The sequence below is a fragment of the Lacerta agilis genome, chromosome 3 (genome assembly GCF_009819535.1).
Source record: "Lacerta agilis isolate rLacAgi1 chromosome 3, rLacAgi1.pri, whole genome shotgun sequence".
Taxonomy (NCBI): domain Eukaryota; kingdom Metazoa; phylum Chordata; class Lepidosauria; order Squamata; family Lacertidae; genus Lacerta; species Lacerta agilis.
In genome coordinates, this window is record NC_046314.1 from 77,195,294 (window position 1) to 77,211,825 (window position 16,532).

General features: G+C 40.9%; 1 protein-coding gene across 1 annotated transcript in view; it reads left to right on the forward strand.

Annotated features, from left to right (window-relative positions):
• The window catches only part of KIF26B (kinesin family member 26B), a 271,683-nt gene that overhangs the window by 171,186 nt on the left and 83,965 nt on the right, over positions 1-16,532 (forward strand). The window lies entirely within an intron of this gene.

A 16,532-nucleotide genomic window follows, 5' to 3' on the forward strand; every position in this document is an offset into this window, starting at 1 on the left:
GTTCTTTTGTCCATTTACTGTATTTATTTTTCTATAAAGTCACTATAAAATAGTGATTTTCTTGAGTCAAAATGAGAGTACCCCTAAACATATTTTTTAGGAAAAAAGCACTGCAAATAAGTCTCAGTGGAACTTACTCCCAATGCATTCATAGGGTTGTAGCCTAAAATTATGAAGAGAAAATGTTCGTGTTTGTGCACAGTGCCCATGTACACAAAACTGGGGGCCTTTGATTTATATATTTGTTTAGAAAATTTATAATTCGATTGATCAGTTTTCCAGGCAGCGTACAGATCAATTTATGTACAAACATGGCTAAAGCCCATAAACCAGTTAAAAAGAAAGATACAGAGAACCATCATCATTAAAAACAAATACAAAAGTCAATAACACTTTAAAACAAATTAAATTGTGTGTTTGAATAGGCTTGCTGAAACAGGAAAGTTTTCAGCTAGCATTTAGAAAAATATAGTTACACACCTGTCTAATGTCAAGAGACAGGGAGTTTCAGAGCACATGTGCTGTCACACTAAAAGAACAACTCCTTACAAATGTGGAATTGTATGGCACTTGTAAAAGTGCAAATTCCAAAAATTGCAGGGATTGAGTAGGCATGTATGAAGGTGGTTCCTTAAGTAAACCTGCCCCGAGCCATTAAGGGTATACTGATTAAAAGGTTATACTGATTGTTAGAGTTGTTCAGCGGAGTCCTTAATCTGGCCCTTGTGTAGAAATGAATTCTTTCCACCGCAAGAATGCACTTCAGAGCTTTACTGCAGAACAGTCTTAAGTACAGTACTAGTTGCAATAAGATAGGTGTTACAAAATAACAAAGCAACACATTGCAAACAAGCAACGATGCTCAGTTATTTATGCAGCTCAGTAAACTTTCCTCTCTCTGGTCCCAGAGGGAGATCCTAAGCTTGTTCATCATTGCAGAATTTCTCTGCAACCACTGTTGCGGCTACTAGTCATCTCCAACAAGCACACACTGGCTTCTCAAGTTTCAGCTTCCTGCTGTGACAGCTCTGCAGCTGGTGTTTCCATGTTTCCAGAGATGAGTCATCAGGTAGCTTATCTCATTCTAATGGAAAAAATACCTGTACCAGCCTTCTCTGACGCTTTTGCCAGAGTGGAACCTTTTTGCCTAAGGCAAACTTGCCATTACAGCATTTTAAATACAGTGCATTCAAACACGGCATTTTGTGTACATTAAACTTAGAACTTTAACAATGATTTCCCTGTAACATGTATACTGATAATATATAAGCATTGCTATTTACACTTGGTATGCTTACTACAGAAAATGCCAGATAACAGTGATATAGCCTCAAGCAAACAAGCCTGCTGCATAAATTGAGAAGCAGCTCTAGAGAGGGTGTTTTGGCACATTTCTTCATGTGTACTGGGACACCATGCACTTTTACAGACAAATCTAATTTAATACATTCCAAAATACTTTAATTCAATTGCTTAAGATATGAATTTGAATTAATAATATACTACATAGTCTGTAAACGAACCTGTATTTTCATCTAATCATAATTCAAAGTATGAGTGTAAGTTGGTAATTTAATTTCCTCTTAGAACAGCAAAAGGTAAACGTAATCTCTTTATCTGAGCTGGTCTAGCCTGTGTCTATTGATGTCTGAGCAGTCAAGCTCTTTGAAAACTTCTACAGGGTCATGATGCCATCCTGCTTTCTATCAGGGATGTTTCTGCAATTTGTTCTAAGTTAGAATAGAAATACCGGGTAGGTCTTTGTGCAAGGCTGATAGGGTGAGTATATCAGGACTAGTAGCTGTTTAGGATGGCAGTAGATAGCTCAGACGCTGGCTGTTCAGGAGAAAGGGATACCCAGTACATGGAACTAGGAAGAAAGAGAAACTGCACCATTAAGAGACAGAAGGTTAATTTCCCCCCTGATGTACCCCTGAAAAACACAAAGTCTGTCTACCAAAATATAAACAAACTCTTCCTCCCTTGTATGCCACTGTAGAGCCTTTATATGTTACATTTGAAAGATGTTCAGATGCTTTAGGTAGAAATCCAGAGGAAAGGTTCCAGAGGTGGGGAGGAGTGACTGAGAATGCCCTTTCCCAGTCTTTCTTTTCCTTTGTATAGTCAAGGAGAAGTATCAAGAGACTAATCTTTGTCTGACAATATTATAAAGGTGAAATCTAACTTTATATTTCCCTATTTTCATTTCTTGAAATGGAGAGGCCAGAAAATGCTCCACGCAAATAAGTAATGTCGAGGATGAGATGCATGAGCTATAGACAACTTCGCGATACAGTACTTGAAAAACCTTAAGTGTGTTAAATGTGTTTTGAATCTAAAGAACTATGCAAGCAAATGAAATTGTCTCTGGAACTTTCTATCATTAGCTTCTCACACTGATGGAGAGGCAAGCTTCCCTTGTCAATGGTGAGAGCAGCTGCAGTGCCGCAGTGCCAGTGTAGTGTAGTGGTTAAGAGCGGTAGACTTGCAATCTGGTGAACTTGGTTCACGTCTCCGCTCCTCCGCATGCAGCTGCTGGGTGACCTTGGGCTAGTCACACTTGTTTGAAGTCTCTCAGCCCCACTCACCTCACAAAGTGTTTGTTGTGGGGGAGGAAGGGAAAGGAGAATGTTAGCCGCTTTGAGACTCCTTCGGGTAGTGATAAAGCGGGATATCAAATCCAAACTCTTCTTCTTCTCCCCTCAAAAAACCCTTTGGCTTTGTACTTGCATTTTTTAACATGTATGCAGTTCTGTCCAACCAGTGGCGGAGCTTTACGCTCCGGCACCGGGGCAGGAAGCAGTTGCCGGCAGGGCTAGCGTGCGTTCTGGGGGTGGGGTGCGCCTCCCGCAGGGGCATGGCACACATTCTGGCGGCATGGCGCGCTGCCCGCAGGGGTGTGACACGTGCTTTGGGGCGGGGCACGCTGCCCACAGGGGCATGGTGTGCATTCTGGGGGCGGGGCGCACAGCATGGGTGGGGGGGCAGCCAAGATGGAACCCTACCGGGATCGCGCTGCCCAGTGTGCCCCGCTCCCTACGCCCCGCCCTTCCTATGCCTGTGTGTCCATCATTACAGAAGGAACAGCAAGCTGACTTTGTATTCTATATCTCTAAAAGCACTGTTATATACGAGTAAATACATGTATCATAAGAAATGGCCATAAAACATATCGCTAAACAACTAAAATATATGCGGCATATATAAAATACATACTGCAGGATGATCTGGATTTAAGAGAATGTAGTGTGTATCTGGGGGATGAAGATATTGGGTGGACTGTTTCAGAATAATTAGCAGACTGTAAGTACCAAACCACATTAATATAACAACTTTCTGTTTTAATTTGTGGTTACGGTAATTGTTGACACAGCTAGCCCTACCTGCTTGATATATATTTGCAATACAAATAAAGATTTGGCTATCATCCAAGTTTTCAGAGATGTTAAAGATTCTTTTTATTTCAAAAGAGGGAAACGCAATGGAAAAGTATGTATTGATTCACCCGTTGCCACTGGGTAACGTCTTCCATGCTGTGGCTGTCTCTTCGCAAAGTATATTGAAATTTGGTTGGGATCCCAAAGCAGTATTGGTTTACTGTTATTTTACCTTAATTTCACTTTCTCTGCCTTCTAACGCCATCCTTCTGTTGCTTTTTAATGACGTTCCACCAGTGTCAAATGCAATGCTGCAGCTGGGACTCAAAATCTTAATGAGGAGCAACGAGAGAAGAAAATTGCATGTCATGGGTCTTCTCTGACCCTTCTCTCTCTTCTGGATCAATTCCCAACCAAATCCAATTAAAGTAAGAGGTGTATGCTGCAATGAGCTGTATAGTGCAAATTGGTTTGCCATCTCACACAATGACACTCATCTCTGCACACTCATCTTGTCCAGAGGTGTTTCAGTTTGTATCTGCAGGCCACTGTTGCAGGCTTGTAGCCAGATGTTTGGAAGGGATTCCCACAGAATTTAATTTCCTTTTATCATCAAGTGCCCCCTCTTCCATAACAAAAAGCTTGTGCTTTTTCATTCACATCTCTTCTGCATTTCAGTCACTATGCTATTCTTTGGCCTGTTCTATATGTGACTGGGTGACAGAATATACAGTTTGGATTTGGGATGTGAAGAAAGCTATTACATCTGAAAGTGCAGAAATTAGAGCTGATTTTGGATTCTTGTCTATATTGGAAAAAAATATTTCAACATCATTTTAGATAACACTAGATGCTGTGTTTATATTCTTTTAATGGTGTGCATATTTGCAGAGAGAATTTACCATCCATCTACAACAGAGAGACAACAGGAGAGAGGAAAGGCCAGGAACTGGCAGGGAATCACAGAATGCTCTCTTATTTCAATTTTTGGTTCAGAAGCATTACTTTCAGAGAGATGTTAGTTAACTTTTCCAGATTTTTGGTTGTTGTGGGGGAGATTAGGCTCTTAAGAGCAGAAGGGTTTGTGGATCTGGGAGCTTTTTTATTCTTTTTGGCCACAAATATCTTTCACAGTGTATTAAGCTTTTCTGAAACCTGTGTCCAGCTTCTGAAACATGTGCTGCTAATATTCATCTTGAGAACCTTAAAAAGGAAGCAAGAGGGAGAGCTGTCTTTCCTTCTGAAGCTTCAGCATTGGGACACATAGTACTGTAAGTCAAAAGTTAATTACTGTAGGACAAATGAGAGCTTCAACCATTATCCCTTGGAAACAATTTCTGAGAGGAAGAACAAAAACTGTTTCTCCTCAGAGTTGCCATGGTTACTGATGTAGGAAAAAGAAGGAATACCCCATGAGGCATTTTAAGATGACATGTGCGTTCATCATTGTAGTCAAACCGATTGTTCTATAAATTAAACAGTTAGTTCCACTTGGAATGAAAGCCAGGTGGCCTTTAGCCCTCTAGTCACAGTCGCCCCGTAACAGAGATATTCGTCAGGAAACAGGTTTGATGGATCTGACTGAGGCCTTTGTTGGCTAAGTTCAGTGTGCACTTTCAGGAAAATGTTTAATACCTTTCCCTATATGCTTTTTTTTTTTAACACACACACAAAACTTTAGTTCTTCTAAATAAAGAAAAAGAGCCACAAACACGATTTAATCTCTGACTTCACCTTCCTCATTAGTTTCCCCAAACTTTCAGTGTAAACTTTTTCTTTCTAAATAAAATGCTCTGTCAATGTCCCCCTTAATAGTGTGGGCTAGGTTGTGTTTCTACCTGGCTGCACCAGGAGAGAGAGAGAGAGAGAGTGTGTGTGTGTTTGGGCATGGCAGAAAACCCCCAGTATGGACCAAGTTATAATTTCAAAAACAATAAAAAAAGGTTTAGAATAAAAATCTAACATGTGTTTTCATGACTTTCAAGATAGCATTATAAGATGGAATTGTGGCATGAGTGGGGGAGAGGGCTTGTATTGCAAATTGGCATTGAAGAAGAAGAAGGGTTTGGATTTGATATCCCGCTTTATCACTACCCGAAGGAGTCTCAAAGCGTCTAAGATTCTCCTTTCCCTTCCTCCCCCACAACAAACACTCTGTGAGGTGAGTGGGGCTGAGAGACTTCAGAGAAGTGTGACTAGCCCAAGGTCACCCAGCAGCTGCATGTGGAGGAGCGGAGACGCGAACCCGGTTCCCCAGATAACGAGTCTACCACTCTTAACCACTACACCACACTGGCTCATTTGAGGCCCACCAAATGATGCTTTGACCCTGCTGGACATGCATGTTTGTGTTCTTTCTTACAAATGTGGTAGCCATATGGAATTTCCTTTTAGGAGGAGTGGGGAACCTCAGTCTTTGGGGCTGAATGCTGCCATCCGGGCCTCTCCACCTAACCTTCAGGACTCTCTCCAGGCCACTCCTCGCATTTTAGGCTACATTTCTCACTGGCCCTGCTACTTCAGCGCTTTCACCTAGCTGGAATGTGCCCTGAAACAGGGACATTCTTGCCATGATGGAGAACGGAGGAGTGCATATTTCTGTGTAAAAAAAAAAAAAAGAATAAAAATCTCTGGCTTTTGTGTGGCTGGAATGAGGCCCATTGGTCAAAGGTTAAAAAAAAATCACATCTATTGCTGTGGCCACTTTTGCCTCTCACCTAGCCTATCGTTGGCATGCATTCTCCACAAGATTTCCTATGGAGCCCTGAGCCCACCCTTGTTTTAAAGTTCCCGATGCAATTGTGTTATTGCAGTTGATATTATGTTATGAATATCAGTAAACTTTGGGGGGATCTTTACATCAGTCCCTACGCAAAAGTCCACACTTTGCATTGTTGAAATTTTTCTCTTTAAATATTGGAAGAGTACAGACTACAATAGAGCTGAACATAGCAAACAGCTACTTTAAATTGAAAGCTTTCAAATGTTGTTACATATCTATAGCTATTTCTTTTTAAACAAAACAAAACAAAACACAATATACTATTATTTTTCTGTTTCTTAGATCACAATTTCTACATTCTATGTTTCATAATATATCTACTGTTTTCTTTGCACTAGCCTAGGCCTAGTTAATCAGTTCTAATTTGCTGTGCAGCTTTTGGAGCTGCATTTTGAACACAGTTCTAATTATTTGCTGAGATCTAAATCCCTGTGGAGAAGGCTATTACAAATTAGTAAAGTCATGATCAAATAGACTTAAAGTGAAAAGGTGACTCTAGTATGATGCTGGGTATAGATTTTAAACTTAGTTTCCTCCACACCTGGGATCTTGCAAAATAGACAAGCATGTAGCCCTGCAGTATGTATTGTAAGTGTTTAAATGAAAGGCTTGAATATGCATCTGCAGCCTTTCTCCTCCCCAAGACCTCAGACCTTTTCTTTTGTTATTTGATTCCTCTCTGCGTGTGCCCATGAGCTTTGCTCTGTGGAAAGTGGCAGGATGGTAAAACTGTTGGAAGCTTCACTATAGCAGTGCTGTAATAACAGAGACTAATGATCCAACTGAGTCTATTGATTCAGCCACAAGGTCACTCGGCTTTGCACTTCCTTAAAGACATCCTGACTAAATGTATGGCTGGTGGTGCATTGAAGAAGACCTGGAGATATACCTAAATGGTAGGGAGGAAGTGTGGCACTTTACTTGACTGAAATGGGGTTTATGACCGCATGCTTGAGAGGATGGCTAGATATAGGTCTCCTTCAAATGCACATGGCCAGCTTTTGATGGTGCAACTCCAGATGGCTCAGGTATGTATATGACTTCTGCTATTACAATGTGTGATGCCAGTGATGCGAGGCTTTCCTCCTGATGGTTGCATCCCAGTAAAATAGCCATTGGTTAAGAAAGTCCCACAAATCTACCCATGTATGCACACATACACCACAGCCAAGGGGAATTATACTCTGGGAAAGTGGTTCCTTAGTGCATGCAAAGATAGAATTTATATTCTGAGGAAGTGTGTGCAAAAAAGGGCTACAGTAACTCCCAGAAGAGGATGAAACCTGTAAAAATTGCCTTCCTGTAATTACCTTCCTTTTCATATCCTGGCATGTGGATACATCTGGAAATTTGGTTTTAAATATTACTCTCCTTGTTTTATTTTCTACTAGGTTTGTTGTTTGATAGTTTTTAATTAAAAAAATTATTCTAATGTTGTTGGGATGGGTTTATTATTTACTTTAAAAACTGGGCGAAAAAGGGGTATAAAAATCAAATAAATTAGCCGCCAACTATTTGCTCATGCACTTGCCCACACTCCTGTACTCCTCATGTGCTCTTCCTCGTCATTTGAGCCCATTCTGCTGATTGGTGATCTCATAACACTATTGCCACAATAGTTGTGGAGTCCAACTACTTTTTTCAAAATCATGTCTTTCGTATAGAACTCGCTAGCGGTGGGTATAAATAATATGTGACGCAGGACACCTTTTGAAGAGTGTGTGGCTTTCTCCTTTGCTTCCCTGGGTGAAAAGCATTTTGGGTAATTCCCAGACCTGTTATTTAGATATTCGTTCTTCGCTGTGCACCAGGTTGGTTTCCATTAGTGGTGATGAGTATTTACAAAGTAGCCTTGCAAGTACAATAACTATAAGATAGAGCTAGATGAACTTTTTTTTTAAAAAAAGATATAAATAAATATATAGCTAAAGTTTTTTTTGTAGTATTGTATATTGTAATTATTCAGTAGATGCCACTTGCTGTGTGAGGATTTTGTGAAGCTGCTTTACTGTTGTATTAAATTGTAATTCATCAAATCCTCTGGGGACTTTAATTGACCATATTGTAGCATTCTGAATTGATTTCCCTTGGGGACCTTTCATTCTGGTGAAATGTTGCCATTTATTTCTACATTGACCCTTGGATATAGCTTTTCAGAAGGTGTGGTGTTACATTTAAATAAGCAGAATACCTTTTAAAGTTCACAGAAAAGTTTGTTCTAACTGGCTTCTTCTAATATACAGGTGAAACTCGAAAAATTAGAATATCGTGGAAAAGTCAATTTATGTAAGCAATTGTTTTCATTAGCTACTGGAGTTTAATATATGAGATAGACTCATGACATGCAAAGCGAGATATGTCAAGCCTTTATTTGTTATAATTGTGATGATTATGGTGTACAGCTGATTAAAACCCCAAAGTTGAAATTGTTAATTTGGGGTTCTCATCAGCTGTATGCCATAATCATCACAATTATAACAAATAAAGGCTTGACATATCTCGCTTTGCATGTCATGAGTCTATCTCATATATTAGTTTCACCTTTTAAGTTGAATTAGTGAAAGAAATGAACCTTTCCACGATATTCTAATTTTTCGAGTTTCACTTGTATTAACTCCTTGCCTCTCTCTTCATCCTTTCTCAGCCCGCCCACAGCATGTTAAAATGATCTTCCTAAAGGGCACCCATGTGTTTACATTTTGTGTTGTCAACTGACATTTCTTCAGCAGTTAGATGCACTAAATGTTAACACCTATTGTCAAGTGCTATTTAACACATTCAATTAGTTTATATAATGCTGATGATTAAATATCAGGATATGTGTAATCAAGAACAAAGTGTAAGTTAGGAACCTCAGAAATATTATTGTCAGTACATCTTTTTTAGTTGGTTTTTAAATATGAAAACAAATATTGTAATCAGCTGAATGATGCATGTACATTGTTGTAAAAAGTTTAATGCCTTCTCCATGACATCTCCAGGCTGATGTAGGCAATATTTGTATATTTGTTTCTATTACCAGACAGCAATATTTCAAATATGTAGAGATGGCCCAGCACAGACTTGTAAATTCTGCCCTGGTTTCTCCCGGAGGAAAATGCAACATGCCTATTAAAATAGTGTGAAGCTGTGTTTTCCGGCTCTGTGCCTAGATGGCTTTAGCCCAGGTACAAAAGATTAAGAATAAAATTCTGTCGTTGGCTAAGTCAGCCCACACACCTTAATCCCACTCTCTGGCATTTGCCCTTCTCCAAAAGCTTTTGCCATGCATGCAAATAATTTAAACATTGGGTTTTGCCTTTGAATTACTGTCATCTCTTAGGAGTGTGCTGAGCTATGTGTTGGCACTAGATCTGACAGCGGCACTAGGGGTGTGTGTGCTTGTCTGGCCACACAGAAGGTGGAGGCATGCACACTGATTGATAACAGCATGTGCAGATGTGATAAACATAAGGAGGCCCACACTCCTTTTGGGAAAGTTGAACAGCAACCCAAACGAGGAAGCTGAGCTCCCCAGGAGACTCGTACTCAGTGTGCAGTGGGTATCGTGAATCTTTTCAGATTGCAGGGAACAATTTATCATGACGACTATTATGCGGTGCAAGGCATTGCTGAAATTGAACTCCACCAACCTATTTCCCAGCTTATCGTGGCATATTAATAATGCAGTGATAATAATAGAAGTACAAATTAAAAATAACTAGATAGGGAAGATAAACAGCAGGTTTGAGACTCAGGGGAACTGAGATTGCTTTCAATGAAACAGGACAGGACAATTAGTGTAGGAGAAAAAAATACGTTCCACTTCCCTTACTCAGTTCTTTGCGTTGGGTAAAGAATTTCTCTCTAAGCATTACTTACTGGTATTTCCTTTTAGATAACAAATATATTTCTTTAGGTTTAGGATTAGGTATCTGCTGTATTAGGTAGACACGTTTGGTTTAACCAGCTCTCCATAGTCTCATCCTCTAGGTCAGAGGTGGATAATCTTTTTCAGCTGGAGGGCTGCATTCCACCCTGAGCAATTTTCTGGGAGCTACTGGTACAGTGGTACATGCCAATACAGTACTGGTTGGCACAAGATGCCAAATGTGAATGGAGCAAGGTCAGAGGTTTCTACACACACACACACACACACACACACACAGAGAGAGAGAGAGAGAGAGAGACAGACAGACAGACAGACAGACAGACAGACACCACACACACACACACACACACACCCTTTCTATCTAGGCAAGGCATTATCATAGCTTGACCATCCCAATCCTAGCAGCTTTGCACTTCATTGTGCATTTCATTTTGTCTGTAGACTAAGGAGCCACCCATTACACAGTGTCTCTCTCCTTTGTGTAGTTGCAAGCAGGTATATTGGACCAGGAGAGTGGAAGAGAGCATTCATGGTTCATCCCCTAACTTTTCACCACAGTGCTTTATTGTGTTCTGATGTGATCAACTTCAGAGAATCCCACAATACTCTTAAATAACAATATAAATAGGATACAACATCCCAAGCACTCCCAAGTTCCCTTTATGTGTGATTATACATATATGCTGCCTCTGATTAAAATAAGACCAACATGATACTCAAAATGGTGGTCCACAGACCTGCTCCGGCCCTTGAGCCATTGGCTGCTTGTCTACAGTGTCTCTACCACAGACCAGATTGGGTGGGACACTTTAGGGACATAATATGAGACCAGTCTCTGGCACATTAAGGGAACAGGAACTGCTCATCCACCACATCAGAGAGTTTGAGAAGCACAGATGTATAATAAAAGGATTCAATACAACACAACATTAAAAAACAAGTTCATGTACAATAAAGGCAAACCACATGAAGCAAGTTCTGCTCAGACCAGTGCAGCTGGTCTTTGCCCTTCTGTTGCATATCAATATCAAAGCATTGATCATAGATTTCTGCAGTGGGGTAGCCTATGAGCATAGACCCATATGCAAACTGAAGCTCTGCTTATTTAAAAAGAAGTGACATCCTATTCATCTTTTAAGTAGACAGAAGACTCTGCTGGAACAGAGTGACAGAGCTACTCCTCAGGAAATTGGAAGCACTTTACTTACCTCCCTATCTGTATGCAGCCCTATCTGAGTTACACTGACTTTCTTCGAGAGAAGTTGATTGGTTTCAATGTTTAATACAAAAATACAGCTAAAGATGAAAAGGCAAGAATCGGCAAACAGGCTGAGCAAGCACCTCCTCCATTTGTGAGGCTGCAGGTATGGGGGTTCAGGATTAGTCCGTCAGCCATAGTTTCCCTCTAGCATGCTCAGCAGCCGAAAGAGCTTTTCCCTTGTTCATTTAAAGGCATAATTTACTTTACAAAATAATACATTGTGATCATCCCAGTGCTACAGAAATACTCTTTGTACGAACCGTTTTAAAGCCTGAAGGTCTGTATCAGACACTCAGTAGGTTAAATGGGTGGAGGAAGCAAATACTAATTTTGTCTGCAGAGCAATAGAAGACATTGCAAAAAAGAAAAAAGGGAGACAAATTTAATAACTTAAATCCTTCTCCAAGCATGAACAGCTGAACTATGTGTGGGGATTTTCTCTGTGTTGGAAAGGATAGGATTTTCCTGAAAGGGGGTGTGACACAAGGGCTGCATTGCAACCTTATTCTCCACCAGCTTCTGTGGGCCTTACAACATACACATACAGCTAACAATGTGATTAGCAACCATATTATTTATTGCCACATCATGACAGCATTTTTTTATTTGTTTTGTCCTGAGATTGCAGTTGGGGAGGGAAGGCCTAAACCTCCCCTCCCTGTGCATTGTGGTGCTGATGACTATTACCCACTTCTAGTATTTAATTGTTCATCATGTTGTAAGCATTGCATACAATTAGTCTTTCGTCTATGCAGTTCCTAGGCCAATGAAGTGTCCACTTTATTCATGTCTCTAATGCAGAGTTTTTCAACCAGTGTGCCGTGGCACCCTGGGGTGCCTTGAATGATGGTCAGGAGTGCCGTGGGCAACACTGTCTTATCCCGCTTTCCTTCCCTCTCTCCTCTGATGCCCCCTTGTGCCTCTGCCTCCCAAAAGCTTGCACAGCTGTTTGTTGCAGCAGCCCTGGCTACAAGCTCCCCAGGCGAACGTTGCCTCGGAGGCTGGCCAGGGGGTGCTGGTTGCCAAGAGCTGAAGCAGCCTCAGAGTAAACAAGCAAGTGGGTGGGTGGGTGGGTGAGCCGAGCCAGCCAGCCCACCAGCCCTTGCTTTGGGGAATGGGAGGCCAGGCAGGCAGGTCCCACACTGGCCTTTCTTGTGCTTGCTGTGTGCCTAGGAGTTTAGTGCTAGGCACCAAAGGGGAGCCTTTCCACCAAAGAGGCCTGGTTTAAATTAAGAGGTTAGTTTTCTGACACAAACTGTTAAAGGAGTGTTCCCATTCAAGTCAATAATATCATAGTAAATTATGTTGGTTTTTCTTTGATTGGAGCAATTAAAATTGGCAAGGAGTGTCCAAATTCTGATTTGAATTTTGAATTTTATGATTTTTTAAAGAAGTTTTTCAAAAGAGGTACAAAGTGTAACTTGATTGCACAAAGGTAACTTCCTTTTTTCAATGAATCATTGGGTTTATTGAATATATTTAAATTGTGTCACCAGAATAGGTGGAAATAAGCACAGCTTTTTTCCCATGAGTGGTCTGGAGGGTGGCAACACTAGAACGGGCCTTCTCTGCAGTGGCTCTCCATCTGTGGAATGCTCTCCCCAGGGAGGTTCGCCTGGCGCCTTCATTATTTACCTTTAGGCACCAGGCAGAAATGTTCCTCTTTAACCAGGCGTTGATTTGATTGACATTGTTTGCCCTTTTAAAATGTGTATTTTTTTTGGGGGGGGGGGTTATTGGGTTGTTGTTGTTGTTGTTGTTATTTTTATTTTTATTACCGGTATGTACTTTGTGGTTTTATATTCTGATTTTATCCTGTGAACCACCCTGAGATACTAATAATAATAATAATAATAATAATAATAATACATACATACATACATACATACATACATACATACATACATACTGGTGCAGTTTTTTAAGATTAAGGCTCACAAAAACTGAGAATTTACAGCTCCGTCCTGGCTATGTTACCTTAGGAAAAAAACAAACCCAAATCTACTATCTGGAGTTAATGTAAAAAGGTAATCTTCTGATAGTTCTGTTACTTGCCTGTGTTTGCTGGCCACATTTTATTTCATCCTTAAAGCCAGATGCAGCAGATACCCTTTTGCTAAATAGCAGTTGAATACGATGGCAGCAGAAGATTCGTAATCCTGCCCTTGCTGTGCACCAAAAACTGCTGCAGCTGCGCAGGGATTGAGGAGGCCTGGCAAGCTACATCAGCATGCAGTGGCACATTGCGCCGATGCCAGGGAGGGGGTAGGGTTGAAGTGTGGACTGTCTGAGCCCCGACCCCTGTCCCTCTGGGGATTTATTTATTTTTAAAGATGATGTCCACATGTACTCGGTTGCCTGGTGCAATTACCGTACCACCAGAACTGACCATATAATTCAAGTTTCAAGGAACATAGTCCAATCCTTACAGATTGTTGTTGTGGTTTGTAGTCATAGTAGTCTTTGGCCATGGGTGATTTCTTTGGAGGACTGATTCTCCTTTAGTGGAAATCTAGGCATGTTGGGGCGTGGGTGGCGCTGTGGTCTAAACCACTGAGCCTTGGGCTTGCCAATCAGAAGGTTGGAGGTTCGAATCCCCGTGGCAGGATGAGCTCCTGTTGCTTGGTCCCTGCTCCTGCCTACCTAGCAGTTCGAAAGCACGTCAAAGTACAAGTAGATAAATAGGTACCTCTCCGGAGGGAAGGTAAATGGCGTTTCTGTGCACTGCTCTGGTTTTGCCAGAAGTGGCTTAGTCATGCTGGCCACATGACCCAGAAGAACTGTCTGCGGGCAAACGTCGGCTCCCTCGGCCAGTAAAGTGAGATGAGCGCCACAACCCCAGAGTCATTCGTGACTGGACTTAACAGTCAGAAGATCCTTTATCTTTACATCTAGGCGTGTTTACTCAGATGTAAATGTGATTGTGTTTAATGGGGCATACTTCCTTGTAAGCATCTTGTTTTTATAATATTTATTAATTGGTACATTTGCTAAGCAGCACAGGGAAAAACTAAGTAGCAAATGAAGACTGATTTACTGCTTTCTATGACCTGGAAGCTGTCTGTGGACAAACGCTGGCTCCCTCGGCCAGTAAAGCGAGATGAGCGCTGCAACCCCAGAGTCGTTTGCTACTGGACTTAACTGTCAGGGGTCCTTTACCTTTACCTTTTTAGGGCTACAACATCAGTCTTTTAAACATCCCCCCCTGTTGCCTGTCCCTTATATTCTATTTCCAATTTCACATTTGGCAATATAACATCTCAGAAACGTGATATAGATGTGAATGTTACTTTGATTGTCATTGTGTTGGTGCTGGTACTCTGGAAAGGCATTTGTTGCATGCTCCTATAAGCAGCACACACTTGTATGCCTTTGACAGATTGGGTGTGGGGGAAGCATCTTCCGATGAGAAATTAGGTACTTCTGAAAACTAGTGTCTGCAGTCAAAAAGGCTAATCATACAAATGACAGATACACGTGCTGGGCTTTCCTCTTTGTCCAGCCTTGATTGAGACAAGATGAGCCTGCTGCTGGCCTTTTGCAGTGGGTAATTTTGCTAGAACAATATCCTCCAGAAAAGGCTTTTATACTCCAGGGATGACAAGTGTAGCAAATTGCTTACAAGGCCCAGTCCTGCAGGCCTCTCTTTCTACATGATGCCAAGCCCTTAATACAAGAGAACCACAAAGCTGGAATACAGAGACTTCTGTTGCTTCTGGTAAGCAACATTCTTTTGTACAGCCATGCTGAGTTTCCAATCGGATTTTGTGTGCATAAGGGGGATGATGTCTTCATAACAGAAAGATAACTTTTTCTTTTCCTAAGCAACATTTGCTTATTATTCGTGCTAGAGAATATTGGGTGTGTGTATATATACCCATTGCAAATAATAGACATGACTAATTTAAGAATATCAATTTCAATGGGTCTACTCGGAGTAAAACTTAGTTGCTACAACCCTATCCAAGTGGCAATTTGCTGTTGTTTTTAGTTTGATTATGCACTTTGTGTTTTTTTGGCCAAGGGTCTTTCTGTTCTCCCAGTTGTGTGCTACAGTTTGGAGCATGGAAGAATGCTAACATTTTATGATAAATTTTGCATAGTTTAAACATTGTAGCACCCATCATATTTATTTCACTGTTTTATGTATTCATGAGTTAGGGGTATTTTCAATAAAAGCATCGTAACAAATTATGAATTACATGTAACTAATGTATTGTTACATTACACGTAATAGAAATCTTAATACAGAAGTGCAGAACCTGTGGCACTCCCATTTGTCAGGGATGATGAGAGCTTTTGTCTAGCCACAGGTTCCCCACGCCTTCCTTTAACAGCAAGCTCTATGCCCCTCTGCCCCACTTCTACCTGACAAAGAAAAAAATGGTATTAGAGGCATTGCATCTTTCTTTTCAAGCTAAGCATCTTATGATTAGAACTAAAGCAGCCTCGGTGATCAAGTCAGTTGATGCACAGCTGGGACAGATTCCAATGGCCCAGGTGCATATTGATATAATGAGGACTTCCCAGGCATATTTTTGAGATGCTATTCTTTTATTATGTTTTGCACTTTGACGCAAGCATATGTGTGCATTATCTGTACCCTGGATACAGGGTACCTCTTCCCTGCTTTTCATTCAGCCATGTCTGCTCTGTGTTTTTCTCACCCATGTACAGTACTCTTTTTCTGCCTTACAATTCTTCTGAAATGTTACTAATTCGTTTCCCCCCCTATGAAGTTGTCAGTATCTCTTTTCACAAATGAACTTTATGAATTTCATGCCTAATCAAAACATATCAGCATGATCCATCTATTTTTTAAACATGGTGTATATGCTGAATGATGGATTGCCTTAATAATAAAAAGGCAGGGTGTGCTGCTGTATGTAAACTGGTCCCTTATGGTATAATACACTTCTCAGCCTTGTATCAACAGAGTGTTCAACAAGGCTCTCATTCAGAGTATGGGGGGGGGTGGACTCACCTAGCCTGAAGATCAGTATTTGTCTTCATTAAATTGATTTTTAGTTGGTAAAATATACAACGTTTTCTTTGTCCAAACAGTGTGCCAAGTAGAAAAAGGCCAGGAGTTAAATATGGGCATTTTAGGATGGAGAATCACATTTCATGACATTGAACAGTTCATTGGAGGGCATGTACCGAACAGGCTCAAGCCTAAAGCCAAAAGAAAGAGCTGCCCATTCTCTATTCTTTTGGTTTGACAGAGTGGAAAATAGCTAG